Raw genomic sequence first — 26,696 nt, forward strand, 5'->3', positions numbered from 1 at the left:
GAGGGCTCCAACTCGAGGTGCAGGCTCTGGGGTGGGGCCAGAAATGAGGGGTTCAGGGTGCGGGAGGGAGCTCCAGGCTAGGGAAAGAGGTTGGTGTGCAGAAGGGGGTGAGGGCTTCGGCTGGGGCTGCGGGGTGAGGCCAGGGATGAGAGGTTTAGAGTGAAGTAGGGGGCTCCGGGCTGGAGCTGAGGGGTTTGGAGTGCAGAAGGGGGCTCAGGGCTGCGGTGTGGGAAGAGGGGAGGGCTCCAGCTGGGTGTGTGGGCTCTGGGAGGTAGTTTGGGTGCAGGAGGGGGTTCTGACCAAGACAGGGGATTCGGGTGTGGGAGAGAGTGTGAGCATCAGGAGGGAGAAAGTGGTTCTAGTCTGGGGTGTGGAGTTGGGGTGTGGAAGGAGGTTCAGGGTGCGGGCTCCGGCCAGGCAGCGCTTACTTCAGGTGGCTGCCAGAAGCGACTGGCATGTCCAGCTCCTAAGCAGCCAGGGAGCTCTGCGTGCTGCCTGCCCCCACAGCTCCCATTGGCGCGGAGTCCCCATGGCCACTTCTGGGAGCCATGCAGAGCAAGGGTAGGCAGGAAGCCTGCCTTAGCCCCGTTGCACCACTGATCTGACTTTTAGCGGTCCAGTCAGTAGTGCTGACCCAAGCCACCAGGATCCCTTTTCGACTGAGCATTCCAGTCAAAAACCAGATGCCTGGTAACTATATTCAGGCAGAGCTTGTGTGTGTCTGTCTCGCCACACTCGGAAGAACGCTCCCAGCTGCAGTGCATATGTACCCTTAGTTTACTAATTAAGGGTCCAACATCAGACTCCTCAGAATTAATAGGAGTTTTGCATTTTTGAGTGTGAGAAACCTGACCCCAAAGTCCATAAATGTTCCATAAGCAACTTAGAATTTCATGTAGTGTTAAATCTATAATACCATTTCCATTCATATTTATTAACATTAATTTTTGATAACATTATAGTAGAGCACATAGGCTTTGAGACAACTGCATATGTAAAACAGAGGTCATACACAAAGTGACCAGGATCCTTTGAGAGACACTGATTATGCTTGATAGAAAAAAAACACGAACGAAAAACTGACATTTTACACATAGGTTCACTTCTGATATAAACATTCCCTTTATTAAAATAACTATCTACAGTAAAACTGAAGCAGCATGCTAATAACTGATATTGTGATGTTTAACCATAAAAGACCCCTGAAATGTCAGTGAACAGACCTTGAAACATATTTTTTACCACCAATATTGTGAATTTCAAGCTTTGGAAAGTCTTATCAGTCAAGATATCCCTATGGTAATTAACTCTACAAATTGTTACATTTAATAAATTAGTAATTTGTAATATTCCAACTACACTGTATGAAAGAGTTGAGACAAATGATTTAACACGGGTTGCAGTAGTGTCCATCATCATATTACCACCTTCAAGTTATGCACGTACTGTATGCAGATGACAATGCTAGTAGGATTTTTTTCCTCCAAAACCATAAATGGTTCATGAGGGGGAAAACAATAAACTAAATCTTAAAATCTAGTATAACCAATCTGCTCACAGGGATACATCCCACCCCAGAAATCTTACCTGCTTAAGTAAGGAACATAATCCCATTTTTAATTTACATAATCCCCCATTTTCTGGGCCAGCAACATGGAGCTATCTTTAACTGCAAGCAGGTGTGATTCAAGACAGACAGACCCTCTTGGAATATAGAACAGCAGGGGATTCATTTTATTAGTTAGCCTAGTTGGATCTGTCTTATTTCCTGCTCCCCCATCCCCCAATAGATCATTCCCCCCAGACACACACACAAACACACTTTTTATCTTTTTATCAGTCAGACAGATATAAGAGAGAGTTGCGGGGGGGGGGGGGTAGAAGGAAGAGGGAAGGTGATTTGAAATATTTAGCATCCATATGTACATCTATTAGATCAGGCAGTCTAATCAAATAAAAATCCATATATGACACAAACTTAGAAGCATACAAAGGGCCATACTCCCAGGTCTGGCTGAGCTGTGCTTATTAGAAGACCCGAGGTTGAGGAGGAGACATTCTCCTCTCCCCAATCCTCAGCCCAAACTCTGGTGTAATTTAGAACACCACAAGGGTTGTTTTAAGTTTTCCCTAATACAACAGTCCCCTTGAGACTACTGTGACATCCTTTTCATGCCATAGGAGTAGCATGACAGAGACACGGGTTGGGATTTGACTCCAGGTTCTCTCTTCTATAACTGGCCGAAAATGCTAGACAGAAAAATAAGCTCAGGATTTAATCTGATTTATGGAAGGAGCCTGCATAGCAAGAAATATTTAGGCTCTAACGTGATTGTATTAGTTATGCGTAGTTATTTAAAATCTTAGGATGTAATAGGCAATCTTGAATCCTAATCATGTTCTCATTGGAGCTCGATTGACTCTTACTGATTTACAGGATCAAACGACCAAAAAAATTGCTTGCATTAAGGCTCAAGAGATTTTGATGTCATCCCTCAGCCTCTTCATAAGAACAGAAAAGTCATATCAAGACAGGTTAACAGACTGCTTTAATAGATGACATTTGTAGACTAATATTTCCCTCTTGATTCATAAACAATCAATGAAAGGTCACAAAAAACTCCTTTGTAAAAAAAAAAAAAAAATTCACTACAATATAGCTCTTCAATGGCACTGCAGGCTTTGCCACCATGAGCTGGCCTACTGATTTATTATCTTAGAAGGGATAATAATAAAAAAACAATACTGAAATTTGTAGTTAAGAAGTGGAAAAAAAATTTGTCTTCTTGTTGAGAAGACAATAAATGCTATCATCCATATCTATCTGTACAGATTTCCAATCATTGCAGTATTAAGACATAATACAAATACAATCTATCAAATTCTGTTCATTAAAACACCTCAACTCTCCACCTCTACGTCCCTCTAGTTACAGGTACTGTCCCCACCAATACCACTTAGATGGCTGTCTTCCAAGAGACCATCACAAGGAAAGCCTGAGCAAAGAAATGGCCTTGCAACATGACTTCCAAGTATCAAGACTAGGCCTCATGTTCATTAGCTGAAAGGGAATTTCTCAGCAGAAGGCCTTTCTTGAAAAATGACCTGCACACCATGCTCTACCCACTTGTCACCCAAAGGTTTCATGCTATGACCTACCTAAGAAACTGCCTCCCAGAAGGTACTCAGTCCACGCCAACTTTCAACTAAGTGAATTACTTTTAAAAATGCTAAAAACAAAACAAAATGACTAGAATTTTTCAAGCGAAAAAAATGCTTGTGACGAAGCGGGAATGTTCTTAATGTTTTTTCTGAATACTGTGTGGGTGCCTCTGTTTCCCCTATGCAGTTCTTAAGTATCTAGGTGGTGGGACAAGGGTGTGTGATTGTTGCAGAGCCCTAGAAGGGCTGCACAGAGAATGGCCGAGACCCTGTCTCCTGGCAACTGATGGCCTGGGCCCCTCTCCTCTGCAAAGGTGCTAACTGAAGGTGTTGGAGAACAAAGAGATCAGGTGACCTCCTGGCTTGGGAAAGTGACAGACTGGAGGAGGAGCTGGGGGAGACTGCTGGAGAGGGTTTCAGTTTTGGAGCTGGCTGGGAAAATGGAGGGAGGGTCAGATGGGGCTCTGGCTTCCCTGCCCCCCACAGATAGACCTGACTGAGGCAGCCTGGTCTCTGTACCCTCAAGCTCCTTTTTAGACAATGTTCCTGTCGTCTAATAATCCTTCTGTTTTACTGGCTGGCTGAGAGTCATGTCTGACTGTGGAATCAGGGTGCAGGGCCCTCTGGCCTCCCCAGGATCCCCATCTGTGCAGACTCGCTGTGGGGAGCGCACGGTGTGGAAGGGGATGCTGAATGCTCCCAGGTCAGACCCAGGAAGGTCAAAGCTGGGTAAGCTTCTTGCCCTGGAGACAGTATGCTCACAGAGAGGAGGCTTCCCCAGAGTCCTGACTGGCTTCGTAGGGAGTAGTTCCGAGCATTGCCCAGTGACTCCGTGACAATGCTCAATACCCCTCAGGTCAAATATTGCTGAAGGGCTTCTGCTCAAATAAAAAAACAAACAAAAACAAAAACAAAAAACACCTCTCTTCTCAAAATCTGAAGTTATCCAGGATGGGAAAACCATCAGGTTCAAAGTTGAAAATTCTGCAAAGTTGTTAACACATGAAAACAGGACAGTGGTTTTAAGAGAAAATGTTATACAACCATAACCATGGCAATTGTTAGCAACTGATGCCCCGATGCTTATATGTACTTTTTTTTTGGGGGGTGTGGTAAAAATGTACTTCCAGCATCAAAGTGAAACGTGAGACAGAGTTCCTGGCTTCAGCCAAGTCCTAACAACTATATCATATAGTGTAGGTTTACATTAGATTTTTGTACCTCAAGTTTATTGATGATCAGTTAATAAGATGTAGTTAACACATCAATAGAGACAAGCATAGACATTCCCGGCATGTTTGTTCTAAGCTACAAATGTTTGTTCTTTATCCTAGGCCTAGTCTACGCACAATCTGTGAACAGAAAAGTCTCTTTCAAGAAGGGGGTGGGATTTTTTTTTGGGGGGGGGGGTTGTTTTGTTTTTTTAAATATTAAAAGAGTTACACCGGTAAAACTCCTTGTGCAAACACAGTTATACCAGTACAGCACCATGAACTCCAGAAGCTAAAAAAACACTAGTGTTTATTTGTTTTTGTTTTTTAATTGATTTTGTGCTTTTTGGTCCATCATGATTTTTGATCCTCCCCTCAAGAAGAGCAAGACTGCGAGTATGTGACAATTAGTTTTGTCAACTGCCTCAAATCCACTGAGAGAGATGATTCTGGCCCCTGCTGCTGGAGCTCTTCCAGGCTGCCTGATAGCAGGAAGCTTCCAGGACTCTCGCCTGGACCCCAAAAAGCTAATTAACTGTGTCCCACAGAACTGCCCATACCCCCGCCCAGCAATACATATGCATGCCCCACCCCCATACCAGTTGTATCCTTGAAAGTTTTTCCCCTCATCTGCCACCTATCATCTCCACAGCCCCAATCTGGTCCTGCAGCTCCAAAGGTTTCTCCCATCCCTCTCACAGGCCTAAGGAATGGGGAATGCAGTCTTCGTCTCCCCCTTGTCAGGCCTGGATTTGCAGGGATGGAGAAGGGAGTGGAAGAAGCAGAAAGCAGACTGACCCATTTTTCACAAGGCAGGGTAGAGGAGGGAGCAGAACCACTGTGACCTGCTGGGCTCTTTCTGCTCCCTCTTGGGTGAGAATGGCATCTGCTGCTCCCTCTCATGGATCCCCAGCCCAAATGCTCCTCTCTAGAGATAGGAAAGTGGGGAAGACACCTAACTGGTATGGCGGCGGGTATCAGAGAGAGGTTCCCCCAGCACCCGTGAAATTCACGAGAGCTGGAGCTTCTCATGTCATTGAGAAATTGATTCCAGCCCCAGCCAAAACTGTGTTACTCCTGAGGAAATCATGAGAGTTGGCAACACTGGGGTGTAAGGGACCTGTATACAGATAAATGTGTCCACCCTAAGTGGATTTTAAGATTTTTCCTGCACTAGAATAACGAAAACGGTACAACTTTTGTGTTTAGACAAGTCCCTAGGGATCATCCTATGTTTAAGGACAAACATTTGTAGCCTTGCTCAAATGTGTGCAGAGGGCCCATACTAGTCTTTACAAACATTTAAACTATCTAGTTATTTGGCAAATGACTCAACATACAGAAATTTAGCGAAGCCCTTAGAAATTGGAACTGCCATTCCCCATCTCCCTGTCTGGAAGAGCAAGGCAAGAACTTCCTTGTGATTATCATGTGGCTCCTGATCTAGCATGCTGCCAACACATTACAGCGTGGTTGGTTAAACAAACTACATACATTAAAACAAACATCCAAGCCCATAACGTTTATTGTTCTTTAGCTTTCTTTTGTGTAGTAGCAAAGACATTGCTTACTACCCCACAACCTTCCCTCAACCATAATAAGAACAAGGCAGATTAAGTATAACCTGGATTCAATTCTACAGCTGAAGTGGATTAATTCCAAATCCCCTCCTACCCCCCACCCAACCCTCTCCTCAAAAATTATTGTTTTCTTAATTCAACACTTCTGAACCTATTCCAATATAGTGGAAAGTGCGAATACCACTTAGCATGTGTGGGAAGAATATAAATTGGGATCAAAAGGAGAGCACTGGTAATTTAAAAGAAAGTCACTTTTCATTAATAAAATCTTGTTCTACTATTGTTAAAACATACTGCAGTTATTTTATCACCCTCATTCTTCAATTTAATTCAGATCATGTCCTGTACTGAGTTTAACATCCAGTTCTAGTACATTCTACTGGATTGCTAAGCAGCCTAATACCATTTTCACCCCTCAAAGTCTTCACTATTCCTTTCAGGTAACTTTATACACACAAACTTCATTTACATATGTCCACACACACACAAAACTAAGAACAATTTCTCCTGCAACTTTATACCAATAGGAGCAAAGGTGCAAATCCTACCCAACTTTCACTCTCATTCACCTCTGATAGAGGCTAAGTCTATTACGCAAGTGTTCTTTAATAGAATGAATGCTCTTTACAGTGGGTGGAAATGACCCCGAGATTATCGCCTGCCCCCTGGCAGAGAGCCTCCCTAGCTGGTGTAGAATGGATGTAAGAGCTATACACTAGCCTTGTACTCATGCCTGAGCATAGGGAATGAGGTTGGGGGGCTGTGGTCAGAGTGCACTATGCCTATTCTCTGCTTGGTAGGGCCCAGGAGAAATAGGGTGTATGTCAGAGCAGCCATTTGGCAGGTATGAGACTCCACATAATATCACATCAGCTAACTACTACTGGACTCATATTTTGGCACTATTTTTAATTATTGCCAGTATAATTACAAGCTCTCAGGGCTTAAAATTCCAGCTTGAGAGATTCCTCAGGTTACGTGTTTCAAAGACTTTCCCAATGATGCATCTACTGGGTGGTGGGGAGAGACGGAGGGGAGAGACTCCAAAAGATCTGCTCGTACTACCACTCAAGTCCTTTTTTTAAAAAAGGGATGTTTCACCCTTAAAAAAAACATTTATAGCCATCTGTTTCAGTGATAGTGGCACTACTGTACTTTAGGCCTTTTGCTCTCACCAACCCTGGTTTCTCTGTAGCTAACTAAAATGTTGACCCATTGGCTCCCTTTCTGGAAAGGAATGATGAGGTAGAAAGCAGATGACCTGCTTTTGAAGATGGGGGGGGGGGGGGGAGTTCGGGAGCAGAGTATCTGGAGCCACTACATTTTTCATAGAAAAAGATTGAAAGAAGCTGCTGTGCTCCCTATTTCCCACTGGAAGAGCGGGAGTGAGGATCTGAGCCTTCCATGTACCTTGGGCTGGGCAGCTGCAGGAGTGTCATCCTGCTGATCGCTAATGGTCAACAATGCCATATGTCCAGTACCATCAAGAACTAGAGAAATTCCAGTGGGAGATCTTCAAAGTTTCAATAGATATTTGGAAACCTTGTAGAAAAATAAAATCTTAAACTGAGAATAGTACAATTAACAGGTTCAGCCAATGAGAGATCCCATTATGCAAGGAAGGCTTCATCCATAGGGATAAGATATATTTACACTCTTGCCATTATTTTTCACCCCTACAATAGTGGAGAAACCAATTCTGTCAGTGTTTGTGTCTTGATGTCCCACAAATGCAAAGAGTCAATAAGCATTAGAAAAGATTGACTCCTCAAGTTAAATCCTTTGAGCATTTTACATGTGCCTGCATGTGTTTTTGATATCACCAACTCCCTAATGTAAAGTGGAAGCTGCATTCCTTACAGTACTTTAGTTGTTACCTATTTGACCAACTGTAGGAAGAGAAAATAGAAGACTGAAAGTCCGATCTTATAACTTGGCAGGTAGGTGAAGGCAGAATGGATTTTAAACAAGTATTTATTTGTAACTTAAGTACACAACTGTACACAGTTAGTGATCTGGAATCCTAAAACAAATTAGTATTTTTAATAGGCTGCATCCAATATTGCAGCAAACTTGTGGCCAAAGTAGTGGAATCACAATGCCTATTGATGCAATCTCAACTGGGATAATGCTGAACATAAATGTTGGACCATATTAAAGAAGTTCTGTACTAAAATCACAAATGAGTTTGATTCCCCATAGTTTAAATTCCAGGATATTACTAATTAAGAGGTCTCTTGATTTTTGGTACTGTTTCTCTCCCTCTATGTGTGAAACTTGCAAGCTGCTAATTGCGTTAGTGCATTCTAAGACAGAGTCTGTTCTCAAAGCAATTCACACAGAGAGAGACTCAAAGCAATACTCTGTAGCAAGAGAAACAGCACCCAGAGACTCCCCACCCTTTTGCTGTATTAACAATTGTGATTAAAATAGAGATAGAGGATGTATGTGGATAATAACTGAATGATCAGGGAGGTGCCAGCCTAAGAATCCAGTGTCCATCGGCTGAAGAAGGCGTCAAGTGGAAATAACCAGAAGACCCTCGGAGGGCAGACTGGAATCCACCCAACAGCCTCAAGGATGGGAGAACCAAAGAACAAGATAACATCTAGCAGCACGGAGCTGTCAGGAATGTGCTATCTGCAGATTGATTCAGCAACAGCATGATGAAGCAATTCCCATAGACTGACATAGGAAGAAATTCCTATAAAAATGGACTCTAGAAAGTGAGAACTTTGGGGGGTCTGATTTTGCAAACCAACTTCCAGATGCATCAGATGAGCATCTGACAAGGCCCTGCTCCCTCCTCATGCCCAGGCCACCTGGCCAGTGGCTTGGCATGAGCAACTCTAAGGCTGGTAACTATGATAAAAACCTTGCAAAACGTGTGTGTGTGTGTGTGTGTGTGTGTGTGTGTGTGTGTGTGTGTATGTGTGAGAGAGAGAGAGAATGTGTGAATAAATATGAGATTGAATGGAATGTGATAGCTATAACTAACTGCTTACTATGATTCTTTCTGTATTCACAATAAATGTGGTATTTTGCCTTTTTTCCCTTTAATAAGATCCTGCTGGTTTTTAGTTTATTGGTATAACATAAATATTACAGGGGCATGTCTGGCATATGGAAACACCTGCTTTAATCTTTCTTTTTGTCCTTCATTCAAGCTGCTGCAAAGGCAGGATTCAGATGCTGGAAAGGATTCTCCCAGCACTATATGCTTTAGAGAGGTGGGGCACTACTTTAGTAAGTTTTCTTCTTTTTTTTTTTCTTTTACTTTCATGTTTATATTTTAGGCTGTTTTAAAAAAAAATGAACAGGCTGAACACTGAACTTGCATACTGTTTTTTAAAAAAGAAAACCTAGTTTGGCCCAAGTAGAAACTGAGCTCCTCTCCTCTCTCAATGCAATAGATACTCCTTGGGACCATAGTAGCATTTAGTAATCCTCCATCACCACAGGATTTCATATGGAATAGCAGGAAGTGACTAAACAGAGCATCAGAGCAGACATATGGATGCAGCTGCAGAGAGGGGCAGTGCTGTACCAGTGATCTCACAAGCAAGACTCATGCTCACAGGCAGACAATAAGGGTAGGTCTACACTACCGGTAAAGTCGATCTAACTTATACTGCTCCCCCTCCCTGAGCCATTCAAGTGTTATTCAAGTGACCGGTGATACGTCAGCAGGATGCACTGTGCTGATGGGAGAGTGTATCTTCACCGGAAGCAGTACAGTGGCGCAGCTACGCCAATGGAGCGCTGTAGCGTAGACTTTCCTTAAAATACTAGTTTTGCTCTTATAGTATTTACTTGGATTTCTTTTTTTAAAGAAAGAGACTTTCCTTTCAGCTTTCGAGGAGCTTTAGTCAACTTTTCAAACAATTTTTTTCTTCAACATTTTACCCACTATAGTCACAAACACCACCTAAGATTAGGTGTTTTCAAGTTTACTCCATGCAGTTGACAGCAGTGTATAGAAGTCTCACTGTCCCTGAAAACAGGAGTCAGTTCCCCCTTCAAGAGTCATTCACATAGCAACAGGCAAGAATTTTTTTTTTTTTAAACAGGATTGAAAAAACCACATCTAACGGAGATGTAGTACCTGAAACTACTTGCAACTCATTTTTTAAACTGACTTGATTTCAGATTGACAAAATCCCTTTAGCAACAGGGTTATTCAGCCACCAGCAGTGCAGAATATGGCAGCAACATGTGCTTTCTAAGAGTAATTTCAATGAAAACTCCAAGGGGATCTTCAGTTATGCAGAAAGCAATTACACAGTTGGAAATAGGCCAGGAGACTGGGGTTAATAAACCTACTCTTCCAAAAAGTACCTTAGTTTTATGTTTAATCGGGGTGGGGGGGGGCAGATTGTATCACCACAGCAACCCAATCAATAAGTCATTTACTAGCATTTACATTATTAACCCAACACACAATATCACTCAAGCCACTAACCCTCAACTGTGAGGTCTCATACAGTGGAAAGACAATTTTAAAAGGTCCAGAAAGATCAGTTTGGTTTATTCAGCTCTCCAATCTTTATACAAACATGAGATCTATGCAAATACTTTAGTTAGGGAAATTTGTATTTGATTTAAGTTCTGCTTTTCAAAATAAACATCCTCAAATCAAAGGAAATGAACCAGTTCAATTATTCTGTATGTCAAGAAAAGAGGGCATCTGTAAATTGGAAAAGAAACAGAGCATCAGATAAATGTTAATTAAATTAGGGATAGCATATTTGGAATTAGTGAAGGAGATGACAGACACTTTTAAGGAAGTTTGTCAAAATTCCACTTCTGAGTTTTCTACTATAGATATTATTTAGCTGTATATTCAAGCGAGCAGTTCAAGCACTTTGGGACTAGAATGCAGTTTACCTGAACAACAGGGACACCATGCGAGTGAAGAGAACTGTGCCCTCAGGAAAATAAAAGACCTGTGCTGGACACAAACCATCACCACAGTCTCACCAGATAAGAAGTTCAGTTCTTGCCTGCAGTATGCAGCAATGTTCATAGAGTTTAAGGCCAAAAGGGACAGTTGTCTGGAACCACTGCAGCACAAAGCATGGCAATGAATGGTCCTGGGCTTTGGTCGCATTCAAGCAACATTTGGTCTTTATCTTTCTGTGTTAGCGTCAAGAGAGTGATATCATTCATGATCACCAGGTTGAAATAGGAGAATTTTTATAAGGGAACAGTAAAAGGACCCCGTTTCATGCTGGGTTGCTTGAGCTTGGCTAAAAGGGATCATCCTGGAGAACAGCCACACGGCTGGGGGTGGGGTGTGCTGCACATCCACCCGAAAACCGCAGCCCTTCCTTTTAAATGTGAAACCCAACCGGCATTGCTTGCTAAGGGAAAGGATGGCGCTGCAGTTTGAAACCATTCCCACATGTTATGAAGGCAGAAAAAGCCAACCCGGTATACCAAAAGGATTACCATGGCTGTCTGGAACCCAAATTCTGTTGCCCAGCCGTTTGTGATGTGTCACCATACCGGCAGGCACACAGTATAAAAGGCAAAATGTGATCTTGTACCTAAACCACATGTGCTGCCTGCTGTGAATTGCTTGATTCACTGTGAAAGAATCTCCCTTTTGTTCTCAGAAACGTATCATCTTAAATTTTACTCTCCCTTTTTATCTCCCCTCTTTATCTGTGCAAATGTTTCTATGCTCCCCCTCTCATCTCTGTCCCCGAGGTTAGCGCAGATTAGAAGTCGAAAAAAACCACACTTGCGATTACATGTTTTCCGAGCTCAAGCAGTCCTCCCACACAGCTTAGTGCATGGACGCATTCAGTGGCAGAGGTCAGGAAAGTATTAAGTGAGCGCGAAGAGTAGAGGCAGGAGGCGATGCTGAGGCTAATGGGGGAAGGAAACTGACATGATGAAGCATCTGTTGGAGATGCAGAAAAGCCAACAAGAGCACAGACCCCCGCTGCATCCATTGTATAACCGCCTGCCCTCCTCCCCTAATTCCATATCCTCCTCACCCAGTTGCCGAAGAACACTGGGGGGGGCTCCAGGCACCCAGCCACTCCACTCCAGAGGATGGCCCAAGCAACAGAAGGCTGTCATTCAAACAGTTTTGTTTTGCAGTGTGGCTACAATAAGCAATGTGGTCTTGTCCTTCCCTCCTCCTGCACCACATCCCACCTGAGCTACCTTGTCAGTTATCTCACTTTTTTGAGAGAAAGAAAGAAAGCATGGTTTCAAAACAATAGTTACTTTATTTCCTTTGCCAGTTGTGATTAAATGGGGGAGGGTAGTTGGCTTACAGGGAATTAAAATCAACAAAGGGGGCAGGTTTTCAGCAAGGAGCAACACATACAACTGTCACACTGTAGCCTGGCCAGTCATGAAACTGGTTGTCAAAGCCTCTCTGATGTGCAGCTGTGCTCTTTTAATCACCCTGGTATCTGGCTGCTCAAAATCGGTCACCAGACGATTTGCCTCAACCTCCCACCCTGCCATAAATGTCTCCCCTTACTCTCACAGACATTATGGAGCACACGGCAAGCAGCAATAACAATGGGAATGCTGGTTGTGCTGAGGTCTAACCTAGTCAGCAAACGGCACTAGAGAGCTTTTAAATGTCCAAAGGCACATTCTACCACCATTCTGCACTTGCTCAGCCTATAGTTGAACTGCTCCTGACTACTGTCCAGGCTGCCTGTGTATGGCTTCATAATGCCCAAGGACTTAACTATTGGCATTTCAATATCCCCAGTGGTAATTTTCTAGTCTAGGAAGCAAGTCCCTTCTTGCAACTGCTCGAACAGCCCGGAGTTCCTAAAGATGTGAGTCATGCACCTTTCCCAGCCATCCCACGTTGATGTTGGTGAAACGTCCCTTGTGATCCACCAGTGCTTGCAGCACCATTGAGAAGTACCACTTGCGGTTTACGTATTGGTTGGCAAGGTCGTCCGGTGCCCAGATAGGGTTACGTGTTCCGTTTATCACCCCACTACAGATAGGGAACCCCACTGCTGCTGCAAAGCCATCCAGTATGACCTGCACATTTCCTAGACTTACTATCCATGATAGCAGAACATCAGTGACTGCATTGGCTACTTGGATCACAGCAGTCCCCACAGTAGACTTGCCCACTCCAAATTGATTCCTGACTGATGGGTAGCAGTCAGGCGCTGCAAGCTTCCACAGGGCTATTTGTCAGGGGAGCTCTCATCTTGGTATTCCTGCGCTTCAGGGCGGTGGAAGGCAACTCACAAAGTCAAGGAAAGTGGCCTTACGCATGCGAAAGTTTCGCAGCCACTGTGAATCACCCCATACCTGCAACACTATGTGGTCCCACCAGTCTGTGCTTGTTTGCCGGGCCCAGAATCGGCATCCACTGTATCAATCAGCCCCACGGCCGCCATGATGTCCCAATCGCCACAGCCCTTGCTTTCAGGAACGTCTGTGTCCATGTCCTCATCACAATCGTCCTCGTGCTGGCATCTCTGAGCCTGGTTCTGCACGTACTCCAGGATAATGCGCGAGATGTTTACAATGTTCACAATAGCAGCAGTGAGCTGAGCGGGCTCCATGCTTGCAGCGGTATGGCGTCTGCACAGGTAACCCAGGAAAAAAGGCGCAAAATGATTGTCTGCTGTTGCTTTCACGGAGGCAGGGAGGGAAGGAGGGGTGACTGACGACAAGTACCAAAACCACCCTCAATAATGTTTTTGCCCCATCAGGCATTGGGAGTTTAACCCAGAATTCCAATGGGCTGTGAAGACTGTGGAAACTGTGGAATAGCTACCCACAGTGCACCCCTCCATAAGTTGATGCTAGCCACAGTATTGAGGACACACTCGGCCGACTTAATGCAATTAGTGGGCACATACACAATCAACTGTATAAAATCGATTTCTAAAAATTGACTTCTACAAAATCAACCTAATTTCATAGTGTAGACATACCCTTAGCCTCACAGCATCAGAAGGTTGGGACTTATGGGTTATATGTATAGGATACATTAGAAGGGGAACTTTCTTTCCTGGAAGTTGCTAAAGACCACAAAAGATACAGAAATTCATCAAGTGTGCATGAAAGCAAATGAAGCACCCCGTTTCAGCCTTAAGTTCCAGTTTTCCAAGAATAGTTTTGAAGTTGTAATTAGATTCTTCCCAAGTACTGAGAACGCAGCATACATCAAACCCATAACTATAATGCTCAGTTCCTGCCTTAGTTTAATATATATTTCATTGGGTTCTGTCATCCCTACAGTTTAGAAGGAGAAAAAACACATGGCAGAGCAATGGGAGCCAGTCCATCCAACTTTCATTGACGGCAACTGGAGTCCTTCCATTAACTTCAAAAAGAGTCAAGTAAGTCAATGCATGTTTTTAAAGTTTCAAATCATGAATCTGTATGTGCATATTTTAGACTCTGGTAAATTGAAAGTGATAATCCTCAGGCAGCTTTCTGAGGTATTCAAACTGGTTTGTGAAGCAGGAAGTAATTTCTAAGACATTTATACATTCAGTCTCAGGTGCCTATTTCAAATACAAATCTTGTTTTTTTACTAGGGTCTTGGAAAGTAAGTACCACTTTACAAATTCTTTTATTGGGATAAACTAGTCTTCACCCTGTGATGTGCATTAAAAAAAATCAACAGCTGCCAATGTGTGTTGAACCTGGCAGAATAGAAAATTTAAATACACAAATATTGAACTTACACATTCATTTTTAAATTGGTGTGTTTTAGAAAAGGAGAAAATTGGAACCTAATAAAATAGTCAGAAGCAAAAAAAAAAAAAAAAAAAGATTATTTTATTACGGAATTTAATTTCTGTCCTGAATAAGAAAAATAAAACACCCGGAGAGTTTTCAAAATGTTCAAGCCACTCATGCTTTTGAAACCTCCAGCAATCACATTTATAAATAGAGTTCTGGTACAGCAATTCCCAGTACTGGTATTACAAAGCTATTGTTAATCCTAGATTTCTATCAGTTATCACAAAGGAGCTAGGATATCAATATCAGACCAGAGCAAAGTATTAGGGTCACAGACAAAAAGCAGAAATGGGGGAAGACAAGCCTGTGCTCTTGAAAACCTCACAGCTCCTGTAATAACCCTGTGATAAGAGATGCTGCCTACAAAACAGTAGGGGATGCCAGTTTTACCTACCATATATTCTCGTTCATAAGCCAATTTTTTTTAGTAAAAAAAGGGGTCGGCTTATGAACCGGTATAGAGCAGGAGAGGTGGGACACAGCCCCTCCCCGCAACAGAGGGGGCAAAGAGAGGCAGTACAGCCAGCAGAGCCAGAAGGAAAGAGGCGGGGCCAAAGACTCTCAGCTTCTGGCCACGCTGCTCTCCCCCCAGCCTCTGAAGCAGTGGCCCGGCCCCACCCACCGGAGTAGGCTGCGGCCAAGCCACCTGGCCTGCTGAAGCAGCTCCAGCCAGGCAAGAGACATCCTCCCCTGACCCACCCCAGCTAAGTTGGGAAGGGATGGGATCAATGTGGGGATCCCGGGCTAAGGGTAGGGTCATGTGTGGGGGTGATCACAGGGGTTACTCCCCTGACCCTCAGCTTCTCCCACCACCACCAAAAAATTTCCCCACCAGTTGCTGTCCCAGCCCGTCAGGGTAAGCAGCTGGTGGGCCGGGACAGTTTGTTTACTTAGGTTTACCTCCGTGCCTGCGGACGCTCAAGGTAAACAAACCATCTCTGCCTGCCAGCAGCTTATCCTGATGGCCCAGGAGCCAAAGTTTGTTGCCCCCTGAATTAGAGAGTCGGCTTATGAATGGGTCATAAAAAAATTTCCATTTTTACTTATCCATCTTGGGGGGGGTCGGCTTATAAACAAACCAGCTTACGATCAAATATATACAGTAATTTGGCAAAAGTATAATTTCAGGCTCCTTACTTTGAAAGGACCACTTCCCAATTTGCATCTCAAGAACACAGGAGTCAAAATGCAGAAGAGTGCCTTTTCTTTTATTTCATTTTTTAAATACCATGTTTGTTTTGCTGTTAAAGGACCCAGATGCTTCAGCAATGGATGCATGCATGTATATAAAGAAATGTATAGCCATTTTAAAAAAATACTTCCTTTACACACAGAGTCAAGATCATGTCATTACCAAGTGTCAGAAAATTCAATGTAAAGTTGACACCCATGCCAGTGTGAGTTTAAGGGGTATTAGCATCCACGCCAGAATTTCACTGCTTTAACACAGAAGTGTTTATATATTTTTTTTTAAAATATTTATAAAAAAAGCTTTGTAATCTAAACATTATCCTCTAGGGCCTAGCAAGTGCAAATAAATATTCATAACCTACACCAAGGGTAATCAGTAGGCAGCCTGCAGACCAAATCTGGACCGCCAGACACTTTTGAATGGACCCTGAAATCTTTTTATTTACTTATTATCATTATTGGGGGGCTTTATTATTTTCTCTGAAGTCTGGGCCTTGACTATACCTTGACAAAGAAACTGGAACCTTGACAAAAAATGATTGACTACCCTTACCAACAGCATTACAAAGCCAAACAGACCAGTACTGTGCTAACGAATAAAAGCCAGACAACAAGACTAACGTAGTTTCATCATGTAAACTGAAGACTAAACACAGAAAAGCAAGAGTAAAAAATAATACCCAAAAAGAGAATTTCCTTCCTTTATTACTAATTTTTAAAACTCAGTGCAATTGTCACCAAAGGATGTGAAATCTTATGCAACATGCTGGACCTGTTGAACAAATATTACATAATGGAATTTCTGAAATTCCTTTCTGACCCTTCTTGTTTATAACCCAAAACGTGAAAATAATAGTCCTCATTTTTTCATCCTAGTTAACGTCATGCAGATATTCTTGTTCGGGTATCAAATCCCTTTTTGAATCCTAGAATTTGTCTTAATATCCTTTTTAAAAAAGCTAAATATAGGAGACCTGTAAATAAGCTGAGAATATACTTATCTCAGGAATCTATCTACTCTTCTCATGGCTTTGGATATTAGAAAGATGCTATAAAATGCAGTCTCATAATTCCATATTTGCCTATTTAGATATTAGTATAATTTGTTGTACTGTATTTAAGTTTACAGTGTTCCTTTTTTTAAAATTAAAAAAAAAATTAGACATGACAGGCCAGATTCTCTCTTGCAGCTGCGCTCTTCTTGGTGCAGGAATGAGTTCAAAGGGTCCAGAGCCAGTAACGGCTTCCCAATTTTGAGGGCCAGTCTTCACCAGCCCTGGAGATCCATAGAACAGCCCCTCAGCATGCAGAGTAGCACTGTTTCAGTGTCATTTTTAACTCAGTTGGTTTAACTCCTGGGTGGACAATCTGATTCTGGTTTGAACCAGGCTTGTTTAGGTTTAGTTCCACACAGTTAGAACAAGTATAAATTAAACAGCCATAAATCAAGCAAACTGAAGTAAGTATCAGCAAAGGTGTTTGCACCATTTCAACTAGACAGGTTTTAACAAAAACTGCAAGTTTGTTTGTGAACTAGACCTATGATAAACTTCTCTAGATGTGTTTCAGAGTAGCAGCCGTGTTAGTCTGTATCCGCAAAAAGAAAAGGAGTACGTGTGGCACCTGAAAGACTAACGAATTTATTTGAGCATAAGCTTTCGTGAGCTACTGCTCACATTTGCTCCAACCCCTCAGACAGAGACAAGCACCTACAAGATCTCTACCAAGTGTTCTTACAACTACAATACCCACCTGCTGAAGTGAAGAAACAGATTGACAGAGCCAGAAGAGTACCCAGAAGTTACCTACTACAGGACACGCACAACAAAGAAAATAACAGAACGTCACTAGCTGTCACCTTCAGCCCCCAACTAAAACCTCTCCAGCGCATCATCAAGGATCTACAACCTATCCTGGAGGACGATCCATCACTCTCACAGATCTTGGGAGACAAGCCAGTCCTTGCTTACAGACAGCCCCCCAACCTGAATTGGAATTAATTTGCAAAATGGATACAATTAACTTAGGCTTGAACAGAGACTGGGAGTGGATAGGTCATTACACAAAGTAAAACTATTTCCCCATGTTTATTCCCCCCCTCGACCCCCTACTGTTCCTCACATGTTCTTGTCAACTGCTGGAAATGGCCCACCTTGATTATCACTACAAAAGGTTTTTTTTCCTTCTCCTGCTGGTAATAGCTCACCTTACCTGATCACTCTCATTACAGTGTGTATGGTAACACCCATTGTTTCATGTTCTCTGTGTATATAAAATCCCCCTACTGTATTTTCCACTGCATGCATCCAATGAAGTGAGCTGTAGCTCACGAAAGCTTATGCTCAAATAAATTTGTTAGTCTCTAACATGCCTCAAGTCCTCCTTTTCTTTTTGCAGATACAGATTAGCATGGCTACTACTCTGAAACCGTAATTACAGTTATTCTATCTAGATTCAGCAATGAACAGGCTTTTATTTATTTCACAGTAGAAGAGAACATGTACATAACATGTAGAAAATGGACCTGGCATGTTTGTTTGTGTGAGGGGGTTGATGAAAGACAGGGACAAAGTACACCCCCGCCCCTTATTTGTTTCTGAATGTTATAGTGTAACCTATTGAACACAACACACACAATGGAAAATTCATGCACTTCTCAGGGAACATTTCTCTTTCAAAAGTTCAACTGGACAAAATATATAAAGTTTGAAGTGTCATGGGATATTACAAAGAACACCAAAAAAAAAAAATCAATCACACAAGAACTCCCTAAACAACTAATTATTTTCAACCCATTGTCTGCATTCAAATCAAAATGTACTGCTGAAAAATCATGAACCTCCTCACAGGAAAATAAGTTGAATTGAGTCTGAGCTACAAGAAAAATCTATTTATCTTAGGGCCTTTTTCAGAACACATCATCATGTTATCTCTAAATGCAACACTGTAAGTGCATCAAACTTTCATTTTACTGATCAGGATCTTTACCCCAGAAGGCAAACTGACTACCAACAACTCCAGGAAGTTTGTTTGCAGGACTAATTCTTAGAGATAATGGCTTCCACATTCCCCCCATCACATTCCTCCCTTGGCTGAAGGAGCTGTTAAATTATCCAGTCTTGGCAAAGTGAGGAAAAAAAGCTTCCTATTTGAACATCGATATGGTTAAACCATCACAGGGGTTTCTTTTCTGTTTTCTCCTTCAAGGGGAATTTATTTTCTTTTGGTGATGGTGGTTAAATGACATTAGAATAGCTACCTACACCTACAAAGAGCACTGCTATTAAGAGGACACAGGAAAATTAGAGATATGGAGGATGGGGGAAACTGCCTCTTGCTAAATGTCCAGTGCTGTTTAGTCATCCAATTTAACCAATGCTATGTCTGTTCCTTTTCTGTCACCTTAAGGAGAGAAGAAGAGACACAGCAGGTTTGAGTGACCTCCTCCATAGAAGTGTGCTGCAGCCTTGATTAGATATACCTAGCTGAGGAGACTCAGAGTAGTGCACTGCCCATCCTCCAGTTTCAGTAAGGGGAGATGGAAGAGTCTATTCTTCCTTGTGAATAGGAACAGCAGAATATCTGAGGAGGTACCAGCACTCTTCTTGTCAGATGACCTGGGAGGAGAGAGTCTTTTAAGAATTTCTCTGTTAAATTGCAGAGTACTGATTTTGTTAATTTCTTTGTTAAATTGCAGAGTGTTGATAACATCAACTCTGCCTCACAATAAAGTTAGACAAAGGATAAAATGAAGGCATTCCTGAGAGATAATTCACTTGAGCTGAGATGGAGGTTAAAAGGGGACATTCAGGTGACTAACTTAAACCATAAAATGTAGACACTGGAGGAACAGAATGACAGAAGTGAGCTCAATTTTTTTGTTTTTTTTAATGCAAAAGATTCCATCGCAGCGTGTTGGATCTTAACAGCACCACTGAATGAGGCTTACAAATCTAGTGGCACTGTCCACACTAGATGAAATGGAAAACAGTAAACAGACAACATAATTGTGAGCAAAAGTACCTTGACAATCAAGTGTCTTGTTTAAACGTGTTTTATAAGTAACACATATAAAACAGTTTAAAACATTATACACTTATTTTTATCCTGATCTTTATCCCTTTAAGAATCTCACCAGTAGGAAATAAAGGAAAATGACCATTTCTAGACTGCCTAATCTTTTCTGGAAGAATTCCCTACCTCCAAGTTTAACAGCCCTTCTCTGCTATAGGAGAAGCATATTTAGCTAGTGAGCAGAAAGATCCCAAGGAAGGAGGACGACGAAGACCACAGGAGCCTTCTCTTCTGCTCTTCTTCTTGGTCCCTCCGCTTTCAAAGCCTTAGAGTGTAAAGGTCAAGGGTAGACAGGCTGAGTCACACTCTGATCTTAGTTACACCAAGAGCTCCAGGGACGCTGTCCTGATTTCTACAGAAAATGCCGCCAACTCCAAACTCTGAGCGGGGGTGCCCACCCCCACGCAAAAATCTCACCCTACCCCAGCCCCCACGCAAAAATCTCACCCCCACCCCGTGAAACCACCAAACAAACACGTAGCAAGAAAAACAAAAGCCACAGTCAGCCACTAGAAACCCAAACGATCCGCCTGTAAATATTTAACTTTTGCTACTGTAACTACCAACACAGGAGTGCCGTCAGGAACTGGGAACTGTGCCACTGACATCAATGGGAGCAGGATCTGGCCCTTAAAAACGCACTATCCCAGGCTGATCTCTCCGCGCCAGAGGCTGATCGCAGCACGTAACAATGTGCTTCTCCTAGAAGGAAAGCCGGGCTGGGTTTACACTGGGATGACGAGCCCCAGCCCTTCCACGACTGGCACATGTGGGCTTCCAGAGGCGGCTTAATCCTTCACTCTCGGGGCTGCTACTTCTTCATACTTCGCGGGAGAACATCGCCCGGCAGCGTCCAAACCCCGCACACCCAGCAAGAAGCGAAACCAACGGGGCAGCCGCTCACCGGAGCCTCTGCACCACAAGAACTTCAGGGCAGCTCAGCTGACTGACACACGCTGCCGCTACTACCCGCAAGTTACACTGGAAAAAGCAAAGCCTCCCCCGCCCTCCAGTAACTACTGCAGCAGCCACAGCCCTGCCACGCCGCCCTGCCCGCGTGTAACTCCCGGCTGCAGCGGGGCAAAGCAGCAGTGGCCGCGGGCAGACCTACCTTCGTGCCCGGATCCTGCCGCTGCTCTGCCCGCGCTCCGCCTGCCAGCCGAGGGCTCTAGCGCGCCGCTCTAGTACTCGCCGCCGCCGCCTGCCCCGCCAGCCTCCCGCACTCACTCAGCCACACGGAGCCTCAGCCGCCACGCAGCTGTCAGCCCAGAGGCGTGAGTGCAGCCTCACGTGCAGATGCTGAGCCAATCCAGAGCGCTAGACTGCCCTCCCGCCCATGTGAATTGTGATCGCTCCAGGAGCTTACTTCAGGTTTGGGACTTTCCAGAGGCGGGAGAAGGCGCAGGATCCCAAGTGAGCAGGGTTTTGATCCTGCTCTGCATCCTCCTCCCCACCAATGTCCAGTGCAGGCTGGGGGCCAGCAGTTCCCTCTGAAGCAAGAGAGATCGTGTAAAATAAAATATAATAATAACTAATGACCAGGCTTGAAAGCATGGACAGAAGGAGAAAGAGAATGTAAGGGGGAGTGGGGACAGAAATCTTGGAAAGAAGGAACCAGGGAAACCTTCGAGAGAATTCAGAGTAGCAGCCGTGTTAGTCTGTATTCACAAAAAGAAAAGGAGTACTTGTGGCACCTTAGAGACTAACCAATTTATTTGAGCATAAGTTTTCCTGAGCTACAGCTCACTTCATCGGATGCATAAAGTGGAAAGTACAGTGGGAAGATTTTATACATACACACAGACCATTAAAAAATATACATTGTAAGGAGCATGATCACTTAAGATGAGCTGTTATCAGCAGGAGAGTGGGGTGGGGGGAGAGAAAACCTTTTGAAGTGATAATCAAGGTGGGCCATTTCAAGAGAAGAAAGTGCTGATCATTCAATGGTTTTCCTTCAGGGTTTGAACACTGATGGATATGCAAAAGTGTGTTACATCAATTCTAAGGTATCAAGACTGTCCATTTAACACAAACAACGACAAATCCTAAACTAAAAGCAAGTTAGTGAGAAAAGCTAAAGGAAGAGTAATTGCCCTGAAAGGGGTTTATTTCTCAGTCACTCCTTGAAATCAACAAAGGGAAATCAATGGGAGTTAGGTGGCTAAATACCTTTCAGGATCTGGGCCTTAAACTCAGTAACGCTGTGGTTAAAAACTGAAGCTGGCCAAAAAAAAATCTATCAAAGCTTCTTTTTCCCCAGAAAATGGCTATTTTGACAAAACAGAAATTTTCACAAAAAATGTCCATTTTTGTAAAAGAAAAGTCACAGGTTTTTAGTAAAAAAAGATATAATAGTTTGTTTTTTCAACAGAAACACATTTTAAACAAAAATATTTTTGCTTTAGACAACATTTCACAATCTGCACTATAGTAGTAGCAGGGTGGCTTTTATTGACTTCCTAGAAAGGGAGGCTTATTGCTACAGGAGCAGCTTAGAGGAATCATAGAATCATAGAATATCAGGGTTGGAAGGGACCTCAGGAGGTCATCTAGTCCAACCCCCTGCTCAAAACAGGACCAATCCCCAGTTTTTGCCCCAGTTCCCTAAATGGCCCCCTCAAGGATTGAACTCACAACCCTGGGTTTAGCAGGCCAATGCTCAAACCACTGAGCTAAAGCAAACACATATGAACGTGAGTGGCTTCACAAATGAGTTGTATTCAGGGAGGCAACTGGCATGTTTGCAGGGCTGGATCTTAAATATAGAATTAAAAGAATTTTGAAGAGGTAGGAAATCCAAACAACATGGAATTCATTTAGAAAATGTAATTCTAGTTTTCTGTATCATAAACTTCACAATACTAAATTTGCTCAGAAAAGCTGACATTATATCTACCTAGTGACAGAATACAAATCAATATGGGAAGGAATTTTTGCCTTATTGAATGAATTCAGGGACTGAATCTTAAACAGCAATGGATAATGTTATGGTAGGAAGACACAGTAACTACCAACATAGGCCTCAATCTTGCAATCTTTTCTGTCTGCATGGAACCTCTGTTCTAAGGTCCACCTGCATGGAACAACTTGCAGGATCAAGACCATATTTTGCTACAGTACTTGTCAAATTACTTTGATTATTAAATGAAAAGATTTGTCCTACTTTTGGGTTGTCCCATGTGACATGACTTTAGCATACGATGTCACCGTGACATCAGTGTCAATTCAATGTTTAAAAACAGGTAAACCAGCTAGAATGAAAATCCTCTTGATCTGTTTTCATGTCTATAATGTTAAGAGGGTATTTTGTAATGTTTTCAGTTGCATCTTTTTTCATTTTTTACAGCATTTGAGGAGAGCCAGTATTTAATTATACAGTTTTAGTCAAGAGTTTTATATTTACAATCATTTTATCTAACACTGCAGACTAACAGTTCACTAGCCACTTAGTTCAGTTTTGTTTCTTAAACTACTACATTTCCCACTAAAGTTAAGTGAAGTGTAATCATCGATCATTAGAGGGCACGACTGGGCCCTGTATCATTACAATCTGTTAAATTTTAATTAATTTAGGACTCAATCCAACATCCAGGGAATCTATGGAATGACTCCCATAAATTTCAGAGTGTTGGATGGGGGCTGTGGAAAACATCTAGCTGACTCTGTGTTAGACTCTGTAGCAGAACCTCCTCCAGGTGTCTGACCTTCTCCCTTTTTGTACTGAAGACCTGTTATTTTTCATTTGTCCAGCACTGACCTTCCGTTTTCTCTGTAGTGTGAGGTTAAACTCTCAAATCAGGTCCTTTCTTTCTGAGACTCTCATTGCCAATACAGCCAGATGTTTCCAGCACTCACAGATTTTTATCTAATGCACAGCTTTGGAAGGAAGCCAAGGGCAACTGGCCAGGACTTCCAAAAGGGTAAAGCCACATGCAAAGCCAGACAAAGCCAGACAAAGCAGCTAGCCTTCGTCACATTGCTATAAAATGCAGTATTGTTGACACCAAGAAATCACAAGTCAGGCCTAAAAAAAAAATGAGATTTTTCAAAATACTAGATGATGTATACTTTTTTATTTGCTTTCTGGTTTTCTAAGCCTTGAAGGTATACCTGGGTCACATTTTCAGACTGTTCTCTTCAACGAGTGCTAGAAATTTGAAAGTGAGGAGTATAAATACCTTTGAGGGTCTAGACCTTGCTTCTTCTTAAAACTGAACGCTAAGATTTCAAGTAATTTCATCATTTCAGGAGCAGAGGAGAAAAACATCAAATATCATGAGAAATGACAGTATTGAAAATGGCAATTTTCAGCCCTATTTTACCAGCTCTCTTCTTTTTTCTTCCTTCATTTCTAGTTCTTTTCCTCATGGGTTCTCTTTACAATTTTTTTATGCCACACCTAGGGAGGTGAGTGTTACATTTTATGCTTAAAAGCTGCATCCCAAGTCCAGCTGCTACTCTTCTCACCCGCAGTCTTACTGCCAGCTGTTACCCATATCTTTCAAATGTCCTTCAATTTTACCTTCATCGTCTATTGGCCTTATGGTATCTCACATTCATTAGTTAATTATTGATATCAGAAATGTTGAATCATGAAGCTGAAGTAGTAAGGTCTAGTGCAATGGGAGGAAGTAGGAGATCCCTAGGAAGAAGAGGAAAGATGCATCACTAAGAAGCAATTCGTATTACATAAGTAGCACTGTGGAGACTCTGTGTGCCATTGCACAGCCCAAATAATAGTAGATAAGCAATCTTGTAAAACAAGTCTGCTGTTCCATCAAGGGAATCTGGTGTGGCAGCATCCTAAAACAGAAGAGAGATGCTTCAATATTTTTAATATCAACAAGAATCTAACATGCAGACAACAGCATTGTTATCCATGATAGTTTTCCCCTGGCACATGATTTTTAAAATCCATATTGTGCAAAATGAAACATTTTCAACATTTAGAATAATCTTTGTCATCTTTTTGTTCCTTCTATCTCCTCACTTTTACCTCCTTCTGCTTACTCTTTCCCCATTTGTATTCTAACTGATGTCCCTAACTGAAAGTTCAGGTATATCCTAACTCGTACCTCCAACTGAACATCAAAAGTGTAACTAAATCCAAGTATTTTCCAAAACAATGGGCCTGATTCTCCTCTCACAACATTGTTATTGATATAATGCCATTTACCCTTCTGGAGTAACTCTGGATTTTGGATAGTATTAAGAGGAAGAGTATGACCCTAAACTTTTCATTATGAAAATCGAACAAGGAATGTGATTTGGGTATGAATACGAGCTATGGAAAGCTCTGACTGGCTACCGGTTATAGGTTTTAGAAAATGGAAACATTTTATTGATTCTGATTGGCTCAGCTGTTAATTGCAGGGCTTGCTTTACCAACTGATGGGTCTAGGTATAACATTTCTGATTGACAGGGAAGTTTATTATGCATGGCTGTTGTTAGGGAGTTTATTCCTTCACCCACTTACTTCCCTGGTCCTTCTCGCATGAACAGAGAGCACAATACCCGAAGTCCAAAGGTGCAAACAATTAGATGTTTATTGGGGTGAACTTCCAGCAAGCATGATTCCAGTTTCCTTCCTTAGTATCCTCCTTCCCAGCTCTGACACCACAGAGCCTTACACCTGTGTCCCTGTTCCCATTCTTACCCTTAGCCAAACATGATTCCAACTTCCTTACTCCCATTCCCTGTTCCCATTTCCCCCTTTAGCAAAACATGATTCCAATTTTCTTACCCCCATTCCCTGTTCCCATCTCCTCCACCCACCCACCCCCTCCCACCGACACCCACTCACTTCCTCATTGACTACAGATTATATAGTAAAACTTGAGTTCTGCTTAGCTATACCTTAACCAATCATTTTCCTGAAATTTAACTAACCAATCCTAACATATTGTAACATGATTATGTAACCAATTATATCCCACCACCTTAATTAGTTTACACCCAGCAAAATTAATTATACAGCAGACAGGAACAATCACAGAACCAGACAGAGATTATACAGACAAACAACAGCAAAGTGGGAACTATAATGACAAGACAATACAGAAGTCAGGATTTCACATCCCAGCTATTGATAAGTGAGTTCTTGCCAGACAGGATGCTATCAAACTAAGTTTCCTTTTACATTTTCTAGGCACTTCCCTTTCTCTGGAGGTGATAGGAATACAATCCTGTCCGGATAGTGCCTAACTGCCCAATAGCACCTTATTTCAGTGTGACTAGGTTGGAATGTGAGGATGTGACTGTTCGCTTCCTCTAGCTTATGGCTGTCTCTGCTGCTTAGCCAAAGGCCTTAGCCTAAGAACAGGGCCTCAGACTGTCACAGTAAGAGAAGACCCTTACATCAGCAGACAGTGATTTTGATTCTTTCTTTTGTACCTCTAGAACTAGCCAAGTGATAAGAATACACCTAAATTCTTAAAGTACAGGCCTTTGCAGACAGGCCTGAATATCTTTATCCTAACAGCTGTGATGTCACGTGCCTTCTTGACTGATACCTTAACAACGCTTATAATTTGCCACACAAATTCTAATATGATTTGTAATAAGGCAAGATGAATACCACATAAAATTATATACCATTTGCATGGCACGCCTTTCTGTTAATCATTACTAAATGCTTATTGTCATAGCCATGTGGAGACACTAGTTATGTATCACTGGTAGAATCTAAATAAGGACTTAGACACATGTTGTCATAACAGT

The 26,696-nt window shown here is 42.5% G+C and overlaps 1 protein-coding gene across 5 annotated transcripts in view; it reads right to left on the bottom strand.

Moving 5' to 3' along the window:
* The window catches only part of STXBP6 (syntaxin binding protein 6), a 210,663-nt gene extending 189,418 nt beyond the window's left edge, over nucleotides 1-21,245 (bottom strand). For 2 of the 5 annotated variants that reach the window (XM_084631313.1, XM_084631309.1), the window contains exon 1: nucleotides 21,084-21,245. The gene's annotated coding sequence lies outside the window, so the exon portion shown is untranslated. Of the gene's footprint in view, nucleotides 1-19,379; nucleotides 19,400-20,098; nucleotides 20,206-20,535; nucleotides 20,949-21,083 lie in introns of those variants that run through there. The other 3 variants (XM_084631312.1, XM_084631310.1, XM_084631311.1) reach the window with 3 other exon arrangements.
* Between the last annotated feature and the right edge of the window lie 5,451 nt (nucleotides 21,246-26,696).

The sequence above is a fragment of the Lepidochelys olivacea genome, assembly GCF_965140295.1.
Source record: "Lepidochelys olivacea isolate rLepOli2 genome assembly, chromosome: 6".
Classification (NCBI taxonomy): Eukaryota; Metazoa; Chordata; order Testudines; family Cheloniidae; genus Lepidochelys; species Lepidochelys olivacea.